General features: G+C 42.9%; 1 long non-coding RNA gene across 1 annotated transcript; it reads left to right on the top strand.

The window, feature by feature from the left end:
• The first annotated feature begins 2,747 nt into the window (after positions 1–2,747).
• Positions 2,748–24,610, top strand: LOC129639745 (uncharacterized). Its single transcript, XR_008708579.1, has 3 exons — positions 2,748–2,877; positions 18,003–18,325; positions 24,116–24,610. It is a non-coding gene; the product is annotated as an uncharacterized LOC129639745 (long non-coding RNA).
• The last annotated feature ends 3,291 nt before the right edge of the window (positions 24,611–27,901 follow it).

The following is a 27,901-nucleotide window of genomic DNA, read 5'->3' as shown; positions in this document are numbered from 1 at the left end:
GGTTGGCAGCAGCCGAGACTTGCTCTTCCCCGTTGGTCATGCTGAGCCTGCTAAGTTGGATTCCCTTCTTGATCTGTGGGGGAGAGGACACAGGGTGGCTCAGGGATAGCAAAGATAACGAGCAATGACAAGAGAGGATTCCTGTCAGGGAAAATCTGACAAAGAGAAGGTGTGCATGCTGCTGAGTCTGTGAGTTAACCACCCTGGAGGCTGTCAAGGCTGAGGCCGGCCAATGCTCACCCAGAAGGAGCTGCGTGACCTTTTATTTATTTATTCATTCATTCCTTCATTCATCCTTTTCTCTTTCTCTCTTTTTCTTTCTTCATTCATTCATTCTGATTTTTTTATATGTGCATCCATTGATTCTGCATTCATTAATTATAATATTCATTCATTCTGCATTTTTAATGTATCTATTCTTTCAGCAAACATGCACTGAGTACCTTCTGTGTGCCAGTTACTATTCTAAGTTCTGGGCTTACATTGATATGAAACTAACACAATATTATAAATCAACCATTGTTGTTTAGTTGCTAAGTCATGTCTGTGTCTTTTGTGACCCCATGGACTATGGCAAATTCTGAGTATATTCTTCCTTGCCAAAATTAAAAGTTGACATCATTATGGCAGTCCCCTTGATTTCTAAAACATTATATTGGTCTGTGAAATACAAAACCCAGGCCCAGTGCTCTTAATCACTTTGCTGTACAAGCTTGGACTAGGATACACGATTCTTTGATAAAAAATAGCAAATGTGAAAAACTTATCTAGGCTGAATGGCAGATGAAAAAAAGACTCTGAGAGACCTGCCCACCACACATGTGGCCTTTCTTTCTGCTTCTCTTGAGTGACCAGGTGCTCACTGCGACCTTTTGAGATACTTCTGCTGTCCCATCAACAGGTCCTTAACACGGGCTGTGGTGGGCCATGTTGGAGAGGAGAGTGGTGCAGCTTCCTGGGCTCCTCCAGCTTTCTACCCCATCTCCTGGCCTCGCTAGTTCTGTCCCATACTCTAGTCATCCTGAGTGGTCCGTCCTTCCTGGCATTCACCCAACATCTTGCCTCCATGGCCTTCCTTGAACTGCTGCCAGTTGTATTCTTGCCAATTTCCTACAGCTATGTGGGAAAATTCCTTCCATCTCTCCAGGCTCAACTCAAACGCTGCCTCCTCTATGGAGTCTCTGAGCGCCCTTCAACTTGAAGCAGCCCTTCTTGTCTGAACTCCCAGAGAACTTCATTGGTGCCTCTATTATAATACTTTATCCATATTATGGTTATACAGGTATGTTTGATTCCTTTAAGTGAGCATGCTTATCTTTTTTATCTTTTTAAAAAATTGACATGTAGTTGAAATTTTGGGCTTCCCTGGTGGCTCAGTGGTAAACAATTCACCTGCAAATGCAGGAGACTCGGGTTCGATCCCTGGGTCGGGAAGATCTCCTGGAGAAGGAAATGACAACCCACTCAAGTATTCTTGCCTGGAAAATCCCATGGACAGAGGAGCCCAGCAGGCTATAGTCCATGGGGTCGCAGAGACACACAACTGAAGTGATTTTGCGTGCACACACATGAGCTATATGGGGAAGGGTTGTTACAAGAAAAGGACAGAAGCAGAAAGAAAGGCCACATGTGTGGTGGGCAGGTCTCTCAGAGTCTTTTTTTCATCTGCCATTCAGCCTAGATAAGTTTTTCACATTTGCTATTTTTTATCAAAGAATCGTGTATCCTAGTCCAAGCTTGTACAGCAAAGTGATTAAGAGCACTGGGCCTGGGTTTTGTATTTCACAGACCAATATAATGTTTTAGAAATCAAGGGGACTGCCATAATGATGTCAACTTTTAATTTTGGCAAGGAAGAATATACTCAGAATTTGCCAATTTACTATCACCATCTGTGGTGAGGACTGCTAATTGCCTACCGAGTATCCATTTCCCTCTCCTGCCTGATAAACAGAATACTATTTTATTTGGGGCGGCAATATGGCCAAATCAAAACCACATTTTCCAGCCTATATTGGTCACTGGGTGGAGTGTCTGTGAAAGCTCTTAAAGGGGACTGACTGGTCAGCATGCATTCCCCCCCCCCTTCATTTCTGGTTCCTTCTTCCGATTTAAAATCACGACCTCTGTGAGACCATGTGTATAAGCATCAGGTTGAATATGGGGCTTACTCTGAGGGCCTTGCAACTTCCCATAGGAGGCAAGGAGCAGCACACCCGCCCATGCTTCGAACCCTCCACATCTCTCTCAGTGTTTCTAGTTCCTTCCATCGCCACCCTCATGATTTGACCACAGTAGGTGTGCGTGGGGAGTGAGCTTTCACTTGCTCCTCTTGTCTGTTAGTCACTGCCCTTGAATGATGAACTTTTCATTTCATAGATGGCACTGTGCCTTTTGTTATCAGTGAATGTTCAGTGAAGACAGCATAATACACTCTAGGTATTTCAAAACTGAATACACAGAATTGGGTACCAAAGTATTGGATGGGCAGGGAGACGAGTTGTGTGGTGGACACCATAATGTTCTACCCACAATTCCCGGAAGGAAGGACTTTTGTCCCAGATGCTGAGAGTGTTGGGGGGCTGGGGAAGAAAAGCTTTCAGCTGTCAGCTCTCGTCAGGGTGGGCCTCAGCTGCAGAGAGCACTTGGTCAGGCCATACCCTCTGAGACGCCAGTTTGATGCACTGATTGGATACCTCTGAAGGGTTCTATATCCAACATCTGTGGGGTTGGCCAAAGCTCGGTCAGATCAGAATCGCAGTTTGACTTCTGCCTCTACCCCACTTTACTGCCTCCTTCTCCCTCTCCTTGGTAAATATCCTGCCCCCAAATCCCACTTCAGTATCAGCTTCCAGACAACCCAACTGATGATATGAGGTAAGCTGCTGCTGCTGCTAAGTCACTTCAGTTGTGTCCGACTCTGTGCGACCCCATAGAAGGCAGCCCACTAGGCTCCTCTGTCCCTGGGATTCTCCAGGCAAGAACACTGGAGTGGGTTGCCATTTCCTCCTCCAATGCATGAAAGTGAAAAGTGAAAGTGAAGTTGCTCAGTCTTGCCCGACTGTTAGCGACCCCATGGACTGCAGCCTACCAGGCTCCTCTGTCCATGGGATTTTCCAGGCAAGAGTACTGGAGTGGGGTGCCATTGCCTTCTCCGATGAGGTAAGCTAGAGATTAGCAACTCCTGGTGGAAAATCACAGACACTCTTAGGCTGAATGACAGACAGCAGGAGCCCAGAGGCGTGCTCTTCACCAATGCAGCTAGAAAATTTGCCAGAATAGAGCCATTGTTGAAACTCCAGAAGGCCCTCTAGAATCACCAAAGTCCCTAGAGACTAGAGATGCCCCCTGCTCATGAAGATGCCACTCTGAAGGGAAAAACAGAAAAAGATCTTCTGTCTCCTTCTCACCTTCCCAGTCACCTGTCACTTTTTGCCATTACAAGAACCTGCCTGAGAGCCCACTGGCCAATGAGTCTGGGAAATTGGTTTTGTAGGATTCCAACCCTGAATGATGCACAGCAGAGCACAGAAGGGCAGAAATGAAGCTGAGAGGAAAAGAGGCAAACAACTGGCAATAAACCTCCACGTCAGGAAGGACCAAAGTGGGAAGGGAGGGGGATAGGCTTTCAGATGAAACAGCAGACCTAGCTGACATCTTGATTGCAGCCTCGTGAAAGACTCCGAAACAGAGGACCCGGTTAAGCCACGTGGGCTCAGACTGTCAACCTCCAGACATTGGGAGATAAGAAATGCACGTTGCTTTAAGCTGCTAGTTTTGTGGCAATTTGTTAGGAAGCAGTGAATGACTAATACAGTCAGGGATTAGCATCATGGGGTGGGGGAAGCCCAGGAAAGCATCTTAGTGAATGTCTGGGATAAAGAATAATGGTTCAGTAGATAGCACAGGGAGCAAGAATATTGCAAGTAGAAAGAACAGCCAATACAAGTGCTTGGAGGTATGAAGCTGCCTGGAATGTTCTAGGACCTACAGGCATTTAGTACTGCTAGATTGCAAATGTAGAGTACACCCAAGGCAAGAGATGAAGCCAGAAAGTCAGGAAAGCTAGACTGAGGTTCTCAAAGTGGACTTAGAATTAATCAGGAAACTTCCAAAATATTGATGCCTGGTTCCCACCTCCAGAGATTCTGTTGTAATAAGTGTGGGTTGTGGTGTTGACACAGGGATTTAAAAAAATTCTCCAGGTAGCAGAAGAGGGACTAGAGTGAACCAAATGAAGTACTTGTTTTGCCTATGAAATTTAAGAGGACAGCAACAAACCCAGTTATCAAAATAAGTGATAGGTGAATGCAGTAGTTTAAAAAAATAAAAATGAATGCAAAAGCTCCATGAACAAAATATAAACATTTTAAATAAAGGTAGAATCCTCAGGTGGTTCTCATGGGCAGCCAGCATTGAGAACCACTGTTCCAGACCCTGAAGGAACTTGTGTATCTTGCTGTATATGTCAGGATTTACACTGGGCGAAGGAACCAGGCTTGGGTCTCATGCAGCAGGGAAACGTGGTCAGATTGTTGGTTTGAAATCAGCAATGGTTAAGGTATTTACACCAAAGAAATTGGCCCACATACAAATTGTAGGTGGCTGTTTTTGTTTTGTTTTGCTTTTTTTTTTCTTTTTTGGTAGAGCCCGTTGTTAAACATTCACAGGTATACCCAAGGCCAAGGGGCGTGTTTAGGAGCATTAGAGAGGATTTCGTGATGAGTTAGACATACAGGGTAGAGAGAGAGGTGGACTAACGTGACCGACCATGACTGTGTGGTGTCAGCCGGTAAATCCTGTAACTCTAAGGAGAGGAAACTGGCTCCAGGTTAATTGTTCATTGCACAGGGCAGTGTGACCAGAGGCATCTGAGATCACCCTTAGTCTTGTAAACTCAGCAGCTGGAAGGAATATTTCTATGGTGCCTTTTATTATAGTTCAAAGCAGTTCTGAAGCACCACAGGCCTTGAAAGATTTGGGGTATGCTAGAGGATGCTGAGAGACAGGCTGACTAGGAAGAAATTCAAGCCACCTTCTTCTCAGCCCTTGCTCTGTGATTTTGTGTCTGGGGAGGAACTGTGAGCACCACTGGAGCATCACAGATGTTCACTCGAGCACCATAGAAACCATTGCAGGATTAATATTATCTGGTTAACTAGGAATTAGGGTTGGGAGTGTCAATTCCAGGGGCTGGCCTGCCAAAACATCGTTGGCTAAGTTGGACAATGTATGAACCCTCTTGAGTGCCTCATTTCTCTTTATCTGTAAGATGGACTTACTAGTCCATCGCATCGTATGATTATGAAAATAAAATGAGATAATCGCTGTTAAGATTCCTCAAAAAATTTGAAGTAATTCTCCAAATACAGTAGATGATCTCATAATTATGGAAATCATCATTATGCTAATCATCTAATAACTTTCAAAGACCTCAGTGGACCACTGTGAAGTCACGGAATCCAGGCTCCTAGAAGGATTTGGAAAGCTGTATAAATTCTCTGGATGGCAACTCATTAAAACTTTGGTTTATTTTTCACTTCCTACTTCCTTCCTTTGGAATTTAAGAAACTACTGCTCTGCCTCAAAGAGAGGTAATTTATTTGGTTTCATGATAAGAAATTTCAACTTAGCTTGCCTACTTGCATTTGAGTTCAAAGTTTCTCTAGATATATTATCATTTAAACTGGAGGGAAACAATCTTCCTTAACTAGAGCATGGGCCATGACCTTGCCTACATGATGGGCAGCTAATCCACTTAGAACCAGTGACTCGCTTTGTATAATTTATAAGATCTCATGAAAAGACGGGCCTCCATAGATTAATATTTCAGCTGTCTTCCCTTCCATTTCATCCTCTGGATGTGGCAGCAACAATCACATGAATCATTCCTGAACTGAGTCGATATCAAACATCCGGAGCTTCATCTGCATTCGATGAAGGATCAGCTCATTCAAGGGAAGATCCTATAGGATTTCAAATACATGGATGATTTACCTTTGACACCTCTTACCCCTTCCTGGCCATGGTGGGTTTTTTGTTTTTTGTTTTTAAAAAAAGCTTTAAATTCTCTGACACTCCTCTTACTTAGAGATGGGAGTTAGGTACCCTCCCTTTGAATCTAGGCAGACTTGTGACTGCTTTGTCCAGTAGAGTATGGCAAAAGTATGTTATGTATGTGAGTTCTGAGATTTGGTCATAAGACACTCTGCAGCTTCCTCTATGGCTCTTGAAATGCTTATTCTTTTAATACTCTCTCCCTCTGGATGCTCCCTTTACAAACCAGTTCTCGTGCTGAGAGAATCCAAGCTACAAGGAGAGACCATATGTTAGATGCTTTGGTCAACCATCCCAGAGAAACCCAGACTTTGAATCATCTTAGCTCTGACACCTTGCATATAAGTGAAGAAGCCTTCAGATCATTCCAGACCCCAGCCACGGATTCACCCAGCCTTTCAAGTCTTCTTACCTGTGGTACATTGTGGAATAGAAACATTGTGCTGCTGCTGCTGCTAAGTCGCTTCAGTCGTGTCCGACTCTGTGCGACCCCAGCGACAGCAGACCACCAGGCTCCCCCGTACCTGGGATTCTCCAGGCAAGAACACTGGAGTGGGTTGCCATTTCCTTCTCCAATGCATGAAAGTGAAAAGTGAAAGTGAAGTTGCTCAGTAGTGTCTGACTCTTAGCGACCCCATGGACCGCAGCCTACCAGGCTCCTCTGAAACATTGTAGGGCAAAAACAAACCATTCCAGTTAGAAGGTGTGGCAGGGTCCAGACAGAGACGCTGGACTGCCTGGTTGAGAGCTGATGGAGGTAGGAAGAACTTAAGAATAATTGAAATCAATGGACCTGTTGGAAAATTCAGTGACTGAGGACACAGTCTAGGTTTGGTTAATTGTGGAAAAACATAGACAATGTAAAATTTTAATGTGTGTAAGTATGAGTTTTAGTTTATAAATCTGGGTGTAAGAAGTGAAGTGTATATTTTACTAAATTCAACTTGATCTGCTCTAAGCTGGTGGGGAAGTCAATCTCAGTTACTCCTAATTCTATGTGCCTGCTTCCCAAGGCTGTGTGAAAGGTTTTAGTACTTTATACAGATGACATTTGAGGAAGGACCCTGGGGTGTGTTTAGTGCTCAGTAGTCACCTTTTATATATATATATCTTGGTGTTCAGTAGCCCGTTTTCCTGTAATTTTGAAGCACTCTGTGCCAGCATGCATAGCTCTTTGGTTCTTTTGGGTAGGCCATTGTAGCCAAGAGAAACTTTGAGACAGGGAAGCAGTAACTACCCTTCCTATAACCTTGCCCAAAAAATGCAAGTTTGTAAACAAATTCTGCCACTTGCACAGACATTTATTGACTTTTTTTTAAAAAAGGAAAGCACAGGAACAATTCTTACAACCTGGAGGCTTAGAAGCCCTGGGTTTCTGTCCTTCCTGGTGCTCCAATAACCACCTTGCTTAAAAGGTTTACTAAAGGTAAATCTCAAAGCTCCAGAGGCAGGATTTTTGAATGGTATGATTGAATCTCTCCTGTTCAAGGTTGGGTACAAGATCATTTCAAATTTCAATTTAGAATTGCAAGTGAATATAGGCTACAGGCCTTGCTAGCTTCTTATGGCCTGTTCATGCTTCCATTTGGGTTTTCCCATAAGCCAGATAGTCCATTTAAGAGGTGAAGGAACCAATAGGAGAATGGCTAAGGCCATTCAATAAAAGGTGTATTACCAAGTCCATTACCACTGTAGGTGACTAAAAGTTAAATCTATAGGCTAAATACTTAGAGCCAGTGTATACCACAGACCTGAGTTATCCCATTTGAGGGGAAAGGAAGCTGGGGTATTTATGCACCAACTCTGGTTAATGATTGATTGAGGGCTACACAAGAGGAATAAATTTCCTGACCCCTGTGACTAGACCCACAGACAACAAAGTGGACTTCAATGACAAAATAAAGCCCACAGGCCAGGCAATGCAGTTACTGGCCCTTGGCAGTGGGCTTGTATGCCCAAAGTGTACAGGCGAGGGGACCACAGGTGGCATGCCAACCGCATCTGGTATAGGTGAGAAGAGAGCCCGTTTCTGGCATTCCTCCTGCTAGCTAACAAGTCACTCATTCCACCTATGAAAACCCATTTCTGATATGCAATATGTACTAATTAGTAGGAAAGCCTTGAGTGTTTATTGGAACAGTATGGATGGCAAGCTTGAAGGAGCCGCCTTTCAAAGGTGACCTTTTTGATTGAATATCAGCCAAGTACTCCTGGAGTGGTGTAACTGATGGCCCCTAGCACTGAAGCTTAAACTCTCACATACATCCAATCACATGGTCTATGCTGAATCACTTAGAGTAAATGACAGACATCATTATACTTGCCATCCCAGAGCCCTTTAGTCAGAGAATGTGACCCTACTCGGTCACCGTGTTCAGGAACAGGGTTTGGGTGTCCAATGTTAGCTAGACCTGCAAGAAACCAGCCCCTTTCACCAAAGAGGCCCAGACAGTCTCTAATTCTCCTCCATCTTAAGGGAGATTTCACCTTCTTAAAATCTTTGAACTCCAACATTCTCCTCCATTTCCTCCTGCCCACCACCCCACCTTCCCCGAGCACACACACACAGATGCACATTTTTCTAAATTTATTTTTTATTGAAGGGTAATTGCTTTACAGAATTTTGTTGTTTTCTGTCAAACCGCAACATGAATCAGCCATAGGTATATATGTATGTATGTATACATATGTATATATGTCCTCTCCCATCTCCCCCCTCTCCATCTCACCCCTCTAGGTTGAAACAGACCCCCTGTTTGAGTTTCCTGAGCCATACAGCAAATTCCTGTTGGCTCTCTATTTTACATATGGTAATGTAAGTTTCCATGTTACTCTTTCCATACATCTCACCCTCCCCTCCCCTCTCCCCATGCCCATAAGTCTATTCTTTATGTCTGTTTCTTCATTGCTGCCCTATAAATAAATTCTTCCATACCGTTTTTCTAGATTCTGTGTATACATGTTAGAATATGATATTTATCTTTCTCTTTCTGGCTTACTTCAGTCTGTATAATAGGTTCTAGGTTCATCCACCTCATTAGAACTGACTCAAATGTGTTCCTTTTTATGACTGAGCTCAAACTACCGCACAATTGCACTCATCTCACACGCTAGTAAAGTAATGCTCAAAATTCTCCAAGCCAGGCTTTAGCAATATGTGAACCATGAATTTTCTGATGTTCAAGCTGGTTTTAGAAAAGGCAGAGGAACCAGAGATCAAATTGCCAACATCCACTGGATCATGGAAAAAGGAAGAGAGTTCCAGAAAAACATCTATTTCTGCTTTATTGACTATGCCAAAGCCTTGGACTGTGTGGATCACAATAAACTGTGGAAAATTCTGAAAGAGATGGGAATACCAGACCACCTAACCTGCCTCTTGAGAAACCTCTATGCAGGTCAGGAAGCAACAGTTAGAACTGGACATGGAACAACAGACTGGTTCCAAATAGGAAAAGGAGTTCGTCAAGGCTGTATATTGTCACCCTGCTTATTTAACTTATATGCAGAGTACATCATGAGAAACGCTGGACTGGAAGAAACACAAGCTGGAATCAAGATTGCTGGGAGAAATATCAATAACCTCAGCTATGCAGATGACACCACCCTTATGGCAGAAAGTGAAGAAGAACTAAAAAGCCTCTTGATGAAGGTGAAAGTGGAGAGTGAAAAAGTTGGCTTAAAGCTCAACATTCAGAAAATGAAGATCATGGCATCTGGTCCCATAATTTCATGGGAAATAGATGGGGAAACAGTGGAAACAGTGTCAGACTTTATTTTTCTGGGCTCCAAAATCACTGCAGATGGTGACTGCAGCCATGAAATGAAAAGACGCTTACTCCTTGGAAGGAAAGTTATGACCAACCTGGATAGCATATTCAAAAGCAGAGACATTACTTTGCCAACAAAGGTTCGTCTAGTCAAGGCTATGGTTTTTCCCGTGGTCATGTATGGATGTGAGAGTTGGACTGTGAAGAAGGCTGAGCGCCAAAGAATTGATGCTTTTGAACTGTGGTGTTGGAGAAGACTCTTGAGAGTCCCTTGGACTGCAAGGAGATCCAACCAGTCCATTCTAAAGGAGATCAGCCCTGGGATTTCTTTGGAAGGAATGATGCTAAAGCTGAAACTCCAGTACTTTGGCCACCTCATGTGAAGAGTTGACTCATTGGAAAAGACTCTGATGCTGGGAGGGATTGGGGGCAGGAGGAGAAGGGGACGACAGAGGATGAGATGGCTGGATGGCATCACTGACTCGATGGACTTGAGTCTGAGTGACCTCCGGGAGTTGGTGATGAACAGGGAGGCCTGGCATGCTGCAACTCATGGGGTCGCAAAGAGTCGGACACAACTGAGCGACTGATCTGATCTGAATATTCCATTATGTATATGTACCACAACTTCTTTATCCATTCTTCTGTCAATGGACATCTAGGTTGCTTCCATGTTCTAGCTATTGTAAATAGTGCTGCAATGAACAATGGGATACATGTGTCTTTTTCAGTTTTGGTTTCCTCAGGGTATATGCCTAGGAGTGGGATTGCTGGGTCATATGGTGGTTTTATTCCTAGTTATTTAAGGAATCTCCATACTATCTTCCATAGTGGCTGTATCAATTTACATCCCACCAACAGTGCAAGAGAATTCCCTTTTCTCCACACCCTCTCCAGAATTCATTGTTTGCAGAATTTTGATGATGGCCATTCTGACTGGTGTGAGGTAATATCTCACTGTAGTTTTGATTTGCATTTCTCTAATAATGAGTGATGTTGAGCATCTTTTCATGTATTTGTTAGCCATCTGTATGTCTTCTTTGGAGACATGTCTGTTTAGGTCTTTTTCCCACTTTTTGATTGGGTTGTTTGTTTTTCTGGCATTGAGTTGCATGAGCTGCTTGTATATTTTGGAAATTAATCCTTTGTCAGTTGTTTAATTTGCTATTATTTTCTCCCATTCTGAGGGTTGTCTTTTCACCTTGCTTATAGTTTCCTTTGCTGTGCAAAAGCTTTTAAGTTTGGTCAGGTCCCACTTGTTTACTTCTGTTTTTATTTCTGTTACTCTAGGAGGTGGGTCATAGAGGATCTTGCTTTGATTTATGTCATCGAGTGTTCTGCCTATGTGTTCCTCTAAGAGTTTTATAGTTTCTAGTCTTACATTTAGGTCTTTAATCCATTTTAAGTTGATCTTTGTGTATGGTGTTAAGAAGTGTTCTAATTTCATTCTTTTACGTGTAGATGACTAGTTTTCCCAGCACCATTTATTGAAGAGTTTGTCTTTGCCCTATTGTATATTCTTGCCTCTTTTGTCAAAAATAAGATACCCATAGGCGCATGGGTTTATTTCTGAGCTTTCTGTCTTGTTCCATTAGTCTACATTTCTGTTTTTGTGCCAGTACCATACTGTCTTGATGACCATAGTTTTGTAGTATAATCTGAAGTCAGGAAGGTTGATTCCTCCAGCTCCATTCTTTTTTCTCAAGACTGTTTTGGCTATTTGGGGTCTTTTGTGTTTCCATATGAATTGTGAAATTTTTTGTTCTAGTTCTGTGAAAAATGCCATTGGTAATTTGATAGGGATTGCATTGAATCTGTAGATCGCATTTGATAGTATAGTCATTTTCACAATATTGATTCTTCCTACCCAGGAATGTGGAATATCTCTCCATCTGTTTATGTCATCTTTGATTTCTTTCACTAGTGTCTTATAATTTTCTGTGTACAGATCTTTTGTCTCCTTAGTTAAGTTTATTCCTAGATATTTAATTCTTTTTGTTGCAGCGGTGAATGGGATTGATTCCTTAATTTCACTTTCTTATTTTTCATTATTAGTATATAGAAATGCAAGTGATTTCTGTGTATTGATTTTGTATCCTGCAACTTTGCTAAATTCACTGATTAGCTCTAGTAATTTTCTGATACTATCTTTAGGATTTTCTGTGTACAGTATCATGTCATCTGCAAACAGTGAGAGCTTTACTTCTTCTTTTCTGATCTGGATTCCTTTTATTTCTTTTTCTTCTCTGATTGCTGTAGCTAGGACTTCCAGAACTATGCTGAATAGTAGTGGTGAAAGTGGACACCCTTGTCTTGTTCCTGATCTTAGGGGGAATGCTTTCAGTTTTTCACCATTGAGAATAATGTTTGCTGTAGGCTTATCACATATGGCGTATACTATGCTGAGGTAAGTTCCTTCTATGCCCATTTTTTGAAGAGTTTTAATCATAAATGGGTGCTGAATTTTGTCAAAGGTTTTTTATGCATCTATTGAGATGATCATATGGTTTTTATCTTTTAATTTGTTAATATGGTGTATAACATTGTTTGATTTGCATATATTGAAGAATCCTTGCATCCCTCGAATAAACCCAACTTGATCATGGTGTATGAGCTTTTTGATGTGTTGCTGAATTCTGTTTGCTAAAATTTTGTTAAGGATTTTTGCATCTATGTTCATCAATGATATTGGCCTGTAGTTTTCTTTTTTTGTATTGTCTTTGTCTGGTTTTGGTAGCAGGGTGATGGTGGCCTCCTAGAATGAATTTGGAAGTGTTCCTTCCTCTGCAATTTTTTGAAAGAGTTTTAGAAGGATAGGCATTAGCTGTTCTCTAAATGTTTGATAGAATTCTCCTGTGAAGCCATCTGGTCCTGGGCTTTTGTATTTTGGGATATTTTTGATCACAGCTTCAATTTCAGTGCTTGAAATTGCATTGTTCATAATTTCTATTTCTTCCTGGTTCAGTCTTGGAAGATTGAACTTTTCTAAGAATCTGTCGATTTCTTTCAGGTTATCCATTTTATTGCCATATAGTTGTTCATAATAGTCTCATGATCCTTTGTATTTCTGCATTGTCTGTTGTAATCTCTCCTTTTTCATTTCTAATTTTGTTGATTTGATTCTTCTCTCTCTCTTTTTCTTGATGAATCTGGCTACAGATTTGTCAATTTTGTTTATCTTCTCAAAGAACCAGCTTTAACTTTTATTAATCTTTACTATTGTTTGTTTTGCATTTATTTCTGCTCGGATCTTTATGATTTCTTTCCTTCTACTAATTTTGGGGTTTTTTTTTTTCTTCTTTTTCTAGTTGTTTTAGGTGTAAAGTTAGGTTGTTTTTCTTGTTTCTTGGGGTAGGATTTTATTGCTATAAACTTCCCTCTTAGAACTGTTTTTGCTGCATCCCATAGGTTTTGAGCTGTCATGTTTTGATTGTCATTTGTTTCTAGAAATTTTTTTTATTTCCCTTTTGATTTCTTCACTAACCTGTTGGTAATTTAGAAATGTACTGTTTAATCTCCATGTGTTTGTTTCTTACAGTTTTTTCTTGTAATTGATATCTAGTCTCATAGTGTTGTGGTTGGAGAAGATGTTTGATATGATTTCAGTTTTCTTAAATTTACTGAGGTTTGATTTGTGACCCAAGATGTGGTCTATCCCAGAGAATGTTCCATGTGCACTTGAGAAGAAGATGTATTCTTCTGCATTTGGATGGAATGTCCTGAAGATATCAATGAGATCCATCTCATCTAATGTATCATTTAAGACTTGTGTTTCCTCATTAATTTTCTGTTTTGATGATCTGTCTATTGGTGTGAATGGGGTGTTAAAGTCTCCTACTATTATTGTGTTACTGTCAATTGCTCCTTTTATGTCTGTTAGTGTTGTTATGTCTTCCTCTTTAATTGATCCCTTGATCATTATGTAGTGTCCTTCCTTATCTCTTATAATATTCTTTATTTTAAGGTATATTTTGTCTGATACGAGGATTGCTCCTCCAGCTTTCTTTTGCTTCCCATTTGCATGGAATATATTTTTCTATCCTCTCACTTTCAGTCTATATGTGTCTTTAGGTCTGAAGTGGGTTTCTTGTAGAGAGCATATATATGGGTCTTGTTTTTGTATTCATTTAGCCAGTATGTGTCTTTTGGTTGGAGCACTTAATCTGTTTACATTTAAAGTAATTATTGATATTCCTATTTCCATTTTCTTAATTGTTTGGGGTTGATTCTGTAGCTCTTTTTCCTTCTCTTGTATTTCTTGACTATATAAGTCCCTTTAACGTTTGTTGTAAAGCTGGTTTGGTGGTACTGAATTCCCTTAACTTTTGGTTGTCTGAAAAGCTTTTGATTTCTCCATCAATTTTGAATGAGATCCTTGCTGGGTACAGTAATCTTGGTTATAGATTTTTTCCCTTTCAGTACTTTAAATATATCCTGCCATTCCCTTCTGGCCTGCAAGTTTCTGCTGAAAGATCAGCTGTTAAATGTATGGGGTTTCCCTTGTATGTTACTTGTTGCTTTTCCCTTGCTGCTTTTAGTGTTCTTCCTTTGTGTTTAGTCTTTGTTAGTTTGATTAGTATGTGTCTTGATGTGTTTCTCCTTGGGTTTATCCTGTATGGGACTCTTTGTGCCTCTTAGACTTGATTGACTATTTCCTTTTCCATGTTGGGGAAATTGTCAACTATAATCTCTTCAAAAATTTTCTCATAACCTTTGTTTTTGTCTTCTTTTTCTAGAACCCCTATAATTCGAATGTTGGTGCATTTGATATTGTCTCAGAGGTTTCTGAGACTATCCTCAGCACTTTTCATTCTTTTTACTTTATTCTGCTCTTCATAAGTTATTTCCACCATTTTATCTTCCAGGTCATTGAATCATTCTTCTGTTTCAGCTATTCTGGTATTGATCCCTTCTACAGTATTTTTAATTTCAGTAATTGTGTTGTTTGTCTCTGTATGTTTATTCTTTAATTACTCTAGGTCTTTGTTAATTGATTCTTGTTTTTTTCCATTTTGTTTTCAAGGGTTTTGATCATCTTTACTATCATTATTCTGAATTCTTTTTCAGGTAGTTTGCCTATTTCCTCTTCATTTATTTGGATGTCTATGTTTTTAGTTTGTTCCTTCATTTGTGTAGCATTTCTCTGCCTTTTCTTTTCTTTTTTTAAATTTATTGTGTTTGAGGTCTCCTTTTCCCAGGCTTCAAGGTTGAATTCTTTCTTCCTTTTGGTTTCTGCCCTCCTAAGGTTGTTCCAGGACTTCCCTGGTGGCTCAGATGGTAAAGCATCTGCCTACAATGTGGAAGACCCAGGTTCAACCCCTGGGTCAGGAGGGTCTCCTGGAGAAGAAAATGGCAACCCACTCCAGTATTCTTGCCTGGAAAATCCCATGGATGGAGAAGCCTGGTAGGCTACAGTCCATGGGGTCACAAGGGTCAGACATGACAGAGAGACTTCACTTTCACTTTCAAGGTTGTTCCAGTGGTTTGTGTAAGCTTTGTATAGGGTGAGATTTGTGCTGAGATTTTGTTTGTTTGTTTGTTTGTTTTTCCTCTAATGGGCAAGGCTGAGTGAGGTGGTAATCCTGTCTGCTGATGGTTGGGTTTGTATTTTTGTTTTGTTTATTGTTTAGATGAGGTGTCCTGTACAGGGGGCTACTGGTGGTTGGGTGATGCCAGATCTTGTATTCCAGTGGCTTCCTTTGTGTGAGTTCTCACTATTTGGTACTCCCTAGGGTTTGTTCTCTGGTGGTCTAGGGTCTTGGAGTCAGTGCTTCCACTTCAAAGGCTCAGGGCTTGATCTCTGACATTGAGAGGCTCCGTGCTCTCAATGAAGAGGGTCCAGGTTTGATCCCTGGTCAGGTAACTGCAGAGGCACATTTTGTCAGGGCCATTCTTTTCAGTGACTCGATGTTTCTGTAAAGCAACAGACTGGAATGACATTTCCCATCCCATGTCCTGGGACAAGCATACTCTACTTTTCAACCATTCTACATGGAGCCCCTGAAGCAAAGGAGCCCCCAACTCACCTTTCCTTGGGGGACCCTGGAGAAGGAAAAATACCTAAAGCAGCAAGATCAAATTGCAGATGAATATCTTAATAAAACTAGGCAATTTAAAAACACATAACATAGATTGATGCCTACTGATACCCACAGCATAGATGCCAATCTATGGGATATGTTGTAGGGTCTATGACCAGATCAGTAAATACATTATATCATCAAATTCTCATGAATTGTACATGAGGCAAAATTATTCCCTTTTTACAGATAAGGAAACTGATCTTCATAGGGATTCTTAAAAAAAAAAAAACTGTTTTATAACCACAAAAAAAAGTTAATTGGCAAGAAAATTAAAAAACTCAAAGAAGGAAATGGAAATGCTTATAATCTCTCAATCCATAGATAACAATTTATAGTGTTTTGATATTATCATTCCATTGTTTATGTCCATTTGTGCATTTATTTTGAAAAAACTAGAACTGAACTCTTTTGGTAGCAGTCTTTTAACTGGATCTACTGTGAAAGCTGAAAGACAATTTTCTGACATGGATTTTCTTGAGCCGGAAACTAAATCTTCACCAGGGCAATCCAAAAGCATGCAGCCTTCAAATCATTCATGGTGTGAAGAGAAATGCGGTAAAAAGGGGGAGGGAGGGCTTAATTGTGCCATTTTTGTGGGTTCTTTGTAAGACTGTTGGCCTGCAACTTACAAAACCTTTGCTTGGTTTGCTAAATAGCCCTTCTCACTCCGCCCCCGGGATCTTCCATCTGATTGAACATCAGCAATTTAGATTGCGTTACTTTAAAATTTGAGGCCCTGCTCATGCGTCCTCTGGGACCATAACAAAAATCTACATGTTTGATTCTCCCTCTTTTCTATTTTCTCAAATACAGACTAGTTGGTGAACTCCCATTAAGCAGAAAACAACACTTTTTAGAGTGGCTCTCAAAAGCTAAAAGGAAAGAAAAGAAACCCTTCTTGAGCCTCCTGGCCAAGCTCCCCACAAGCCCACGATTGTCTTGGGTTTGAGTCCCAGCTGAGCGAGCACATTCCGGCCTGGGGCGAAGACAGAGCCTGGCTTCTTCCCAGCCCTACTCATTGTGACTGGAGGCCGAGCCCCGCCACTGCCACTGTTGCCCTGGGAGGAGCAGGGAGGGTGGGGTCCTAACCAGGCAATGGGGAGTGGGTAGCCTCGCCCCTAGCAACCAGGCTCTCTGTGGCTACAGTTCCTCTCAGAGGCACTCACAGCACCCCGCTCCCCGCCTGCCTCCTTGCTGCAGACCATAATACCCCAGGCTGTGGATCCCTTTAGAGCAGGAACTCTGTCTGACCTATTTTTGAGTCAGTCCCTAGCAGTTCTCAAAGTATGCTTATCGAATGAATGAAGGAACAAATGATCTAATTTCCATAACACCCAGGCATTTCCCAGAGGTGGCCTTCAAGGAGCCAAATGCACAGGCTGGTCCTGGTACCAGATTAAACAAACCCCTGGCCCCCAAGCCAGACCAAACTAAACAGAGCCAGAGATTCCAGTCAGGCTCACCTTCTTGCTTTCTGTCCCATGTCCCATCTGCCTGCCACCAGCTGACCTCAGAAGAGGGACTCAGATCTGGCCTCTGCTTGCTTGTTAACCTCGCTAGTCACTTTCACCAAGACCCACATCCCATCTCTCCTATAACAGTGTGATCTAATCAGTCTTAGAGCAAAACACTCCCATCCAAGGAAATTTTACCACAAGATAAACAGCTGGAAACAGTTGTTCTGGATAACAGTGATAGTGTCCCACACAGCCTCATATGCTAAACCTGTTGTCAAGCTTGGGTTCTAAGAACACGCTTTGAAACCAACCAACCAAGACTTCTACAACAGCCTTGAACCTGGTCTCCCTGCCTCAGCCTGATAAAATGAACACCAAATCATGCAACACTCCTGCTTAGAAGTGTATATTGCTTCTTTTTATGGATACCAAAGCCATTAGAAATTCTTAGCTTGCATCCAGAGTCCTTCTGGATATAGCCGGTCTCTGCCTGCTCTTCTTCCTGATGATGGCACCACCCTGATAACACACTCTTATGTATTGGCTCGCTTTCCTTCCATGTCTCACTCTTTCTGCTCCTTCATGCCTGATTCCTGGGATGACCTCTAATATAAACTATCTGCCCTCAGTTTCAGACTCTGCTTTCTGGAAGAACAGCTGAAGACACCAGGTTTGATGTGTGGAGCATCGCATGACCCATGCAGTCGTGCCGGACCTTCAGGCCCACTAGTGCTTTAAGAAAGCTTCTCTGTTTGACCTTGGAGACCACAAAGTCCACAGCTGAAGGCTATTCCCATTGGAAGCGGGACCCATTTTTCTCTCTTTACCTTCTAGGACACAGCCTGGCCAGCTCCTTCTCTCACTTGTGATCCTTGTCTCCCAACACAGCTCCCAACACCCAAACCCATGCTCACCAGCAGAAGCCTGAGTAATAGAAAAGTTCACCTTCCTCCTTGAGGTAAGGAATTCTACTGGGGCCTTATTAGGCTTTCAGTGTCTGCTGGTCATGCCTTCAGTGAGCATTCCAGCATCTGCTGTTGTGATCACTGGAACTCCTTAAACAGATCTAGCACATTTCATGGATGGAAATAATGTGACAGGAAGAAGATAAGGAAGGGCTGAATCGGTTTTGAGATCTGACTGCGGGAAAGTCAGGATCCCCACTGAGTTAGGAATCTGCTACTATGTAACCAGGGCTTACCTGGTGGCTCAGTGGTAAAGAATCTTCCTGCAATGCAGGAGACCCGGGTTTGATCCCTTGGTTGGGAAGATCTCCTGGAGAAGGAAATGGCACCCCACTCCAGTATTCTTGCCTGGGAAATCCCATGGATGGAGGAGCTTGGTGGGATACAGTCCACAGGGTTGCAAAAGAGTCAGACACGACTTAGTGACTAAACAACAACACTATGGTACCAATTCCCACACCTTTAGAGGCTCCAGACAACACCCACTTGTTATCTCACATTTGCCACGTGTCAGGAGTCTGATATGGCTTTGACTGGTTCCTCTGCTCAGGGTCTCACAAGGCCACAGTCAAGGTGTTGACTGGGGCTTGGATTCTTAAATGAGGCTCCCAGTTTCTCCCCAGGTCATGTGGTCATTGGGTGAATTGAGTTCCTTGCAGTTATAGGACCAGTGATGGCTTGCTTTTCCAAGGCCAGCAGCAGAATCTCTCTGACTTCTTCCATCTCAGACTTCTAGACCCTGTTTCAAGGGCTCATCTAATTAAGTCTGGTCCACCCACACTCTGAGGGAGGGGGTTACACAGGGCATAAGTCATTGAGAATCTTAAAATTCTGCCTCACACCCACGCTGACTGGCCTCCTTTGAGAAATACAAACTGAGAGAGGGGATGGCAGAGTGAGGAGGAAGCTGATCTGACCTTAGTTGTTTTCTCTACTTGTCATTCTCTGTGAGGAATGCCTTCTCTAATGAGAAAACATTTTTCATTTTTAAATTAGCTATCAAATGAGAGAAAAGCCCAAAGAGTTTTGAGAATACAATTAACTTCTTCGGTGAGATTAAGCAGAACCAACCCCACATGGCCCTCTTCACCTTTGCTATCACCAGGTTCTCAAGTCTAAAACTGGGGATCGCCCTTGAAACCTTCAGCTTCTTTTTCTGCCATGTAAATAATTAAATTCTGTCCATGGGCTTCCCTGGTGGCTCAGAAAATAAAGAATCTGCCTGCAATGCAGGAAACCTGGGTTCAATCCCTGGGTTGGGAAGATCCCCTGGAGAAGGAAATGGCAACCCATGCCAGTATTCTTGCCTGGAGAATTCCATGGAGAGGCGCCTGGTGGGCTACAGTCCATGGGGTCAGAAAGAGTCGGACACAACTGAGCAACTAACATGTTACTTCCTTAGTGTCTCATGAGTTCATGACTGCTATCCAGGCCTCCTAATTGTCCCTTGACCTCCACTCTTGTCCTCTTTATTCCATTCCACCCACAGTAGTCTGAGCTGGGTGACCACACTCTTGACCCAGAGTGGTCCTCTGTGACACTCCTCTCGAGCTGCTCAGTTCAGATCCCTAGGGACAGTTCTTTGAGTGGCTCCATCACTGTATTAATTTCCTAGGGTTGCTGTAACCAAGTGCTGTAAACTGTTTGGCTTAAAACAAGGAAAATGGATTATCTCACAGTTCTGGAGGCTAGGTGTCTGGAATTAGGGTGTTAGCAGAGCCATGCTCTCTCCAGAGTCTCCTGGGAAGGATCCTTCATTGTCTTGTTGAGCTTCTGGTGGTTCCAGGCATTCCTTGGCTTTTGGCTGCATCACTCCATCCTCTGCCTCAATCTTCACATGGCTGTCTTCCTTCTGTGTCTCTCTGTATCTTCCCACAACATTCTCCCTAGGGGTCTGTCCAAATTTCCCCTTTCTATATGTATACCATTCATATTAGGTTAAAGTCCACTCTAATGACCTCTTTTTTTTTAATTGCAGTAGAGTTGTTTCAGGTGTGCAGCAAAGTGTTTCAGTTACACACATACACATATATATCTGTTTATATTATTTTTCACATTATTTCCATTATCAGTTATTATAAGATATTTGAAGCAAAAAGCAAAGGAGAAACGGAAAGATATAAGCATCTGAATGCAGAGTTCCAAAGAATAGCAAGGAGAGATAAGAAAGCCTTCAACAATCAATGCAAAGAAATAGAAGAAAACAACAGAATGGGAAAGACTAGAGATCTCTTCAAGAAAATTAGAGATACCAAGGGAACATTTCATGCAAAGATGGGCTCGATAAAGGACAGAAATGATATGGACCTAACAGAAGCAGAAGATATTAAGAAGAGGTGGCAAGGATACACAGAAGAACTGTACAAAACAAGATCTTCACGACCAAGATAATCATGATGGTATGATCACTCACCTAAGGCCAGACATCCTGGAATGTGAAGTCAAGTGGCCCTTAGAAAGCATCACTACAAACAAAGCTAGTGGAGGTGATGGAATTCCAGTGGAGCTATTTCAAATCCTGAAAGATGATGCTGTGAAAGTGCTGCACTCAGTATGCCAGCAAATTTGGAAAACTCAGCAGTGGCCACAGGACTGGAAAAGGTCAGTTTTCATTCCAATCCCAAAGAAAGGCAATGCCAAAGAATGCTCAAACTACCACACAATTGCACTCATCTCACATGCTAGTAAAGTAATGCTCAAAATTCTCCAAGCCAGGCTTCAGCAATATGTGAACCATGAACCTCCAGATGTTTAAGCTGGTTTTAGAAAAGGCATAGGAACCAGAGATCAAATACATCCTCTGGATCATGGAAAAAGCAAGAGAGTTCCAGAAAAACATCTATTTCTGCTTTATTGACTATGCCAAAGCCTTTGACTGTGTTGATAGCAATAAACTGTGGAAAATTCTGAAAGAGATGGGAATACCAGACCACCTAACCTGCCTCTTGAGAAACCTCTATGCAGGTCAGGAAGCAACAGTTAGAACTGGACATGGAACAACAAACTGGTTCCAAATAGGAAAAGGAGTTCATCAAGGCTGTATATTGTCACCCTGCTTATTTAACTTATATGCAGAGTACATCATGAGAATTGCTGGGCTGGAAGAAGCACAAGCTGGAATCAAGATTGCTGGGAGAAATATCAATAACCTCAGATATGCAGATGACACCACCCTTATGGCAGAAAGTGAAGAGGAACTAAAAAGCCTCTTGAACAAAGTGAAAGAGGAGAGTGAAAAAGTGGGCTTAAAGCTCAACATTCAGAAAACGAAGATCATGGCATCCGGTCCCATCACTTCATGGGAAATAGATGAGGAAACAGTGGAAACAGTGTCAGACTTTATTTTTTTGGGCTCCAAAATCACTGCAGATGGTGACTGCAGCCATGAAATTAAAGACGCTTACTCCTTGGAAGGAAAGTTATGACCAACCTAGATAGCATATTCAAAAGCAGAGACATTACTTTGCCAGCAAAGGTCTGTCTAGTCAAGGTTACGGTTTTTCCAGTGGTCATGTATGGATGCGAGAGTTGGACTGTGAAGAAAGCTGAGCACCGAAGAATTGATGCTTTTGAACTGTGGTGTTGGAGAAGACTCTTGAGAGTCCCTTGAACTGCAAGGAGATCCAACCAGTCCATTCTAAAGGAGATCAGTCCTGGGTGTTCTTTGGAAGGACTGATGCTAAAGCTGAAACTCCAATACTTTGGCCACCTGATGAGAAGAGTTGACTCATTGGAAAAGACTCTGATGCTGGGAGGGATTGGGGGCAGGAGGAGAAGGGGACAACAGAGGATGAGATGGCTGGATGGCATCACCGACTTGATGGACATGAGTTTGGGTAAACTGCAGGAGTTGGTGATGGACAGGGAGGCCTGGTGTGCTGCAATTCATGGGGTTGCAAAGAGTCGGACATGACTGAGCGACTGAACTGAACTGAACTGAAGATATTGAATATAGTCTCCTGTGCTATACAGTAAATCTTTGTTGTTTATTTTATTTATAGTAGCGTGTGTCTGTTAATCTTGTACTCCTAACTTATCCCTCCCCACTCCTTTCCCCTTTGGTAACCATAAGTTTTCCTTCTATGTCTATGAATCTGTTTCTGTTTTGTAAATGAGTTCAATTGTATCATATTTTAGATTCCTCATATAAGTGATATCATGAATATTTGTCTTTTTGACTTACTTCACTTAGTGTGATAATCCCTAGGTCCATCCATGTTGGCTGAAAATGGCAGTATTTCATTCTTTTTTATGGCTGAGTAATATTCCATATTATATGGTACCATGGTACCACATCTTCTTTATCCATTCATCTGTTGATGGGCACTTAGGTTGCTTCCATGTCTTGGTTATTGTGAATAGTGCTTCTATGAACATTGGAGTGCATGCATCTTTTCAAACTGGAGTTTTCATCTAATGACCTTGTCTTAATTTGACCCTCTGCAAAGACCCTATTTCCGAACAAGGTTACATTTGTGAGTACTGAGTGTTAGGGCCTCAGCATATGTTTTTGTAGGAGGAGAAGATGGAGGGAACACAGTTCCTCCCACAGCAATCACTCTGAAAGAAATCCAGGTATCCCACTGGCCTGTGGTTGTCCTTGCAGGGTAGCTGGACACAGGCAATGCCTTACTTTTGTGAAGACTGGAAAGTAGTCTGACTAGACCCCCAGTGTGGATGATGTGGGATTCCTAACCACAGGAAGATGGGATTTAGAGCTGGCAAGAATCTTAAGTGTACCTCTGGCAGTGGCCTTTCTCTGGCTTCCACCCCTACCCTATCCCTCCTTCAGACATCAGTTTCAGTCAGTTCAGCTCAGCTGCTCAGTCGTGTCCAACTCTTTGCAACCCCATGAACCACAGCATGCCAGGCCTCCCTGTCCATCACCAACTCCTGGAGTCCATCCAAACCCATGTCCATCGAGTCAGTGATGCCATCCAGCCATCTCATCCTCTGTCATCCCCTTCTCCTCCTGCCCTCAGTCTTTCCCAGCATCAGGGTCTTTTCTAATGAGTCAGCTCTTCACATCAGGTGGCCAAATTATTGGAGTTTCAGCTTCAACATCAGTCCTTCCAATGAACACCCAGGACTGATTTCCTTTAGGATGGACTGGTTGGATCTCCTTGTAGTCCAAGGGACTTTCAAGAGTCTTCTCCAACACCACAGTTCATAGCATTAATTCTTTGGTGCTCAGCTTTCTTTATAGTCCGACTCTTACATCCATACATGACCACTGGGAAAACCATAGCCTTGACTAGACGAACCTTTGTTGACAAAGTAATGTCTCTGCTTTTCAATATGCTGTCTAGGTTGGTCATAGCTTTCCTTCCAAGGAATAAGCATCTTTTAATTTCAGGGCTGCAATCACCATCTGCAGTGATTTTGGAGCCCAGAAAAATAAAGTCAGCCACTGTTTCCCTATCTATTTGCCATGAAGTGATGGGGCCAGATGCCATGATCTTAGTTTTCTGGGATTTAGAGCTGACAAGAATCTTAAGTGTACCTCTGGCAGTGGCCTTTCTCTGGCTTCCACCCCTACCCTACCCATCCTTCAGATATCAGTTTAAGCTATCCTTTATCAGCAAAGCCAACCCTGACTCCCAAGGCTGGCTCTGGTCCCTTGTAACTTGCTCTCCAAGAGCCCATTTTCCTTCTTCATTGCAGCTTCACAGGTTATAATATCATACTGGTTTGACTATTGGATCTATGTCTACCTCTCTTTCTAGAAGAACTCCATGAGTTCAGGATCTATAGCAATTTTGCTATTTTTCCCCCTTACCCAGCACCCATGGAGGCACTTCCCTGGTGGCTCAGGGGTAAAGAATTTGCCTGCTGATGCAGGAGCTGCAGGAGATGCGAGTTTGATCCCTGGGTAGGGAAGATCCCCTGGAGGAGAGCATGGCAACCCACTCCAATATTCTTACTTGGAGAATCCCATGGACAGAGGAGCCTGACGGGCTACAGTCCATAGGATGACAAAGAGTTGGACATGATTGAAGTGACTTAGCATGCACAAACCCAGCACCCAAGCATGTACCTGGCAGTGAGGAGGCATTTGATCAATATTTGTTTTATGAATAAATGAATGAATCCCTTTGGAACTATTTTGCTTCCTGGACATCTTGATAAATGGCACAGAGATGAGGACAGTTGGGGAACTATACAAGCTTGATTATTTGCAATGGAAGCATCGTTCGCGAATCCTCAAGTCTCTGAAGAGAGAAATGTTTATATGGACTTTCTCCAAAATTACATTCCCGTGTAAGCCAAGTGACTCCCTCACCCTAGCCTCAAAGTGGCTGTAATTTAAGCGTGGACTTTAGCAAAAGGGTGATGCAATGTGATAGGTCTTCAGGGCTGCTCGTGAACAACTGGAGCTCCTTATGTTAGACCAGGAGATGTTTCTGGGGATAGAGATTTTTCTGTGTATACTGCCTTGGCCAACACCTGGATTCATGGTGGCCTTTGACAGGTCCTGCAACCTGGAGTCCCCTGGAGTAAGAATAGCATCATGGTCAGAGCCATTAACAGCCCAGTGCCTCTGGCTCTATTCCCACTCACTCTTCAGAGACCAGGAGCCCCTCAGATTACTTCCCTCTGGTTCTGAGCCTTCCTACCGCTGCTGTGGCTGAGTCTGCCTAAGTCAAAATGGCCCTCTCACCCTCAAAGCCTTCCAAAGGCACTGTTGCTGCTACCCAACCCTGCCAGAGATGCCCCAACAGCCTCTGGAAACCAGTAATGTCTGACTGGAGTGCCCAAACCCTATGCCAGATGGCGGGTGTCTGGGCAGACAAACCAGCTCCTGTAGGCCATCAAGGGACTGGCATCAGAACTGCCAGGTACATGTTCAGTGCCCACTGAAGGTGGAGAATTCCCAGGCCCTTTAATTATATATTCCTCCCCCTTGCCTCAGGGCTTGGAGGCAGGATCATCTTCGTGAAGGCTGATGGTGCTGACCAGCTCTGGCCCATTGGTCCAAGCACCAAAGCAGTGTGGTAAGAGGTTAGGAGCACAGGCTCTAGAATTAGCTGTCTGGGGTTGAAATGCTTAGCTCCACTCTCACTAGTTGTGTGACCTTTGGTTTGTAACTTAACCTCTCTGAGCCTCAGTTTCTTATCTGCAAATAAAGATATTAGCAGCACTTACTTTTCTAAGAATGCTGTGAAGTTCAATGAGATAACCCATGTCATGCACTTAGAGTGTCTGGCATATAATAAGTACTCAATAAGTGTAGACTATTAGTATTTACTACCATCCTTCACGGGCTTCCCTGGTGGCTCAGAGGTTAAAGCGTCTGCCCAGAATGCGGGAGACCCGGGTTCGATCCCTGGGTCGGGAAGATCCCCTGGAGAAGGAAATGGCAACCCACTCCAGTACTCTTGCCTGGAGAATCCCATGGAGGGAGGAGCCTGGTAGGCTACAGTCCATGGGGTTGCAAAGACTCAGACATGACTGAGTGACTTCACTTTCACCATCCTTCACACTTAGGGTGAGTTCTTTCCCAGGGGTCTCTTTGATCACAAATGCTAATAGATTGGTGGTGCCCTCTCACCCCCACCACTCCTTACAGACATTACTGGGTAAATTGGAATTCTACCATAACAATACCCTAAGCTCAACCTGCAACACTTACTGTAGTCAGAATCACTGTTCTTGCATTCAACAAGGAGTTTAGATTTATTTCACATAGCGTAAGTGCTACACCTAATAGTTATAGTAGCTAACTCTTATGGAGTGCTTGCTTATGCCAAAGACTGGGCATATAATAAGCTTTTAGCTTATTTAATCCTTGTGACAATCCTGCAAGATAGCTGCTATTATTATCCCCACTTGACAGATGGGAAAACTGAAGCCCAGAGAAATCAAATAAGTGTCCCAAGGGCACACAGCTGCTAAGCAGTGGAACCTGGGCTCAAGTCCAACTTTCTGGCTCCAGAGCCCCAACTCTCTTCCCAAACATAGGACTTTTATCCCCTTATTAATGGATAAATAAAATTCGGATGCAAAATCCATTAAGTACCTTTTGCTGTGTAACAACTACCCCAAGGCTGAGAGGCTTAAAACAGTGATTTATTATTTTTCTTGATTCTGGGTGTTGGCTTCAGGTTCTTTGTTGATCTTGCCTGGGCTCACTCCATGGGCTGCATTCAGCTTGAGGGTTGGCTGGGCATTGGACTCAGTAGGGATAGCTGGGTCTGCTGAGCATCTTTGTCTATGTGGTCCTTCATCCGACATGGATGATGATGTCAGAGCATAGTGGCCTCAGGGTTCCAAGAGAGCGGGAGGTGGAAGCCACAAGATCTCCTGGCTTCACAAGTTGTATAGCCTTGCTCCTGCTACATCAGCAACACAAGTCACAAGGCCAGTTCAGATTCCAGGGAGGGGGACATAGACTCCACTTCTTGTAGGAAGAAACTGCATTCACATTGCAAAGGAGCGTGCCTACTGGGAGAGGAGGAATTTGTAGCCATTAAACTCTCTACCACAAGCAGACAGATAAAACTTGGTAACATGTAACACAGCTCTCTTAGAGGGACCCCTGGATGTCACATGACAGAACTCCAACTCCAACTCCAACTGGCTCATCAAGGAAAAGGAAGGGGGAATTTATAGGGTCATTTTCCTTTTAAATCCAAGGGTTAGTCCAGCCTAGTCACCAGCACTTTGTATCTTGTTCTTTCCTTCTTTCAGGTGAGATAACATCCATATAGTGGTGACTTTGACATTATCAGCTTCCTCCTTACCTTCCCACTAAAAAGGACTTTTTCTCCAAATTTTTTCAACAAACATCTCAAGATTGCTTGTCAGGGGTCTGGCTCTGGACGTGCATCCATCTCTGAACCTGTCACTGAAGCCAAGAAGGTGAAATATGCTGATTGGCCATTCTTAGATCATATGGCTATGGAATGGAGTAGAAGCTCAAGGGTGTGCTGTTAAACATTTAACAACCAGCTCTGGAGTGAGAAGAGGGAGATGCTTATTTGCAGGGTTTGCCAGGGTCACTGGTATAAATATTCTCACCATGGCTGATTGCATGTGGCTGTCATGATGCCATTGAACACGGAGTTTGAAGGGATGGCAGGATCGCAAACAGAGCTAGTGGAAGTGATGGCCAGCACACCACTACAAAACCCTGCCCAAGTTCCAGGACTAAGAGTGGGGGAGGGTGATGTTCTGGGGGAAATCAGGAAATAGAAACTAGACAAACAAGCAGACAAAAAAACCCCACTGGATTTCCAATCTAATTCCTTTATATTTTTTCCCCCCACAAATGGACAATATTTAAAGGACTAGTACTTTGCTTGGGATTCCAGATGGCTCAGTGGTAAAGAATCTGCCTGCCAATGCAGGAGACGTAGAGACCCGGATTTGATCCCTGGGTCAGGAAGATTCCCTGGAGGAGGCCATGACAACCCACTCCATTATTCTTGCCTGGGGAATCCCATGGACAGAGGAGCCCAGCGGGCTATGGTCCTTGGGGTCACAAAGAGTCGGACACAACTGAGCAACTGAGCACACACACACACACAGTACTTTGCTTGCTATTCTGGTTGTTTTTAATAATCAAA

The sequence above is a fragment of the Bubalus kerabau genome, chromosome X (genome assembly GCF_029407905.1).
Source record: "Bubalus kerabau isolate K-KA32 ecotype Philippines breed swamp buffalo chromosome X, PCC_UOA_SB_1v2, whole genome shotgun sequence".
In the NCBI taxonomy this organism is placed as follows: domain Eukaryota; kingdom Metazoa; phylum Chordata; class Mammalia; order Artiodactyla; family Bovidae; genus Bubalus; species Bubalus kerabau.
The sequence above is the reverse complement of the archived record's forward strand: the minus strand, read 5'-3'. Positions and strand labels throughout refer to the sequence as shown.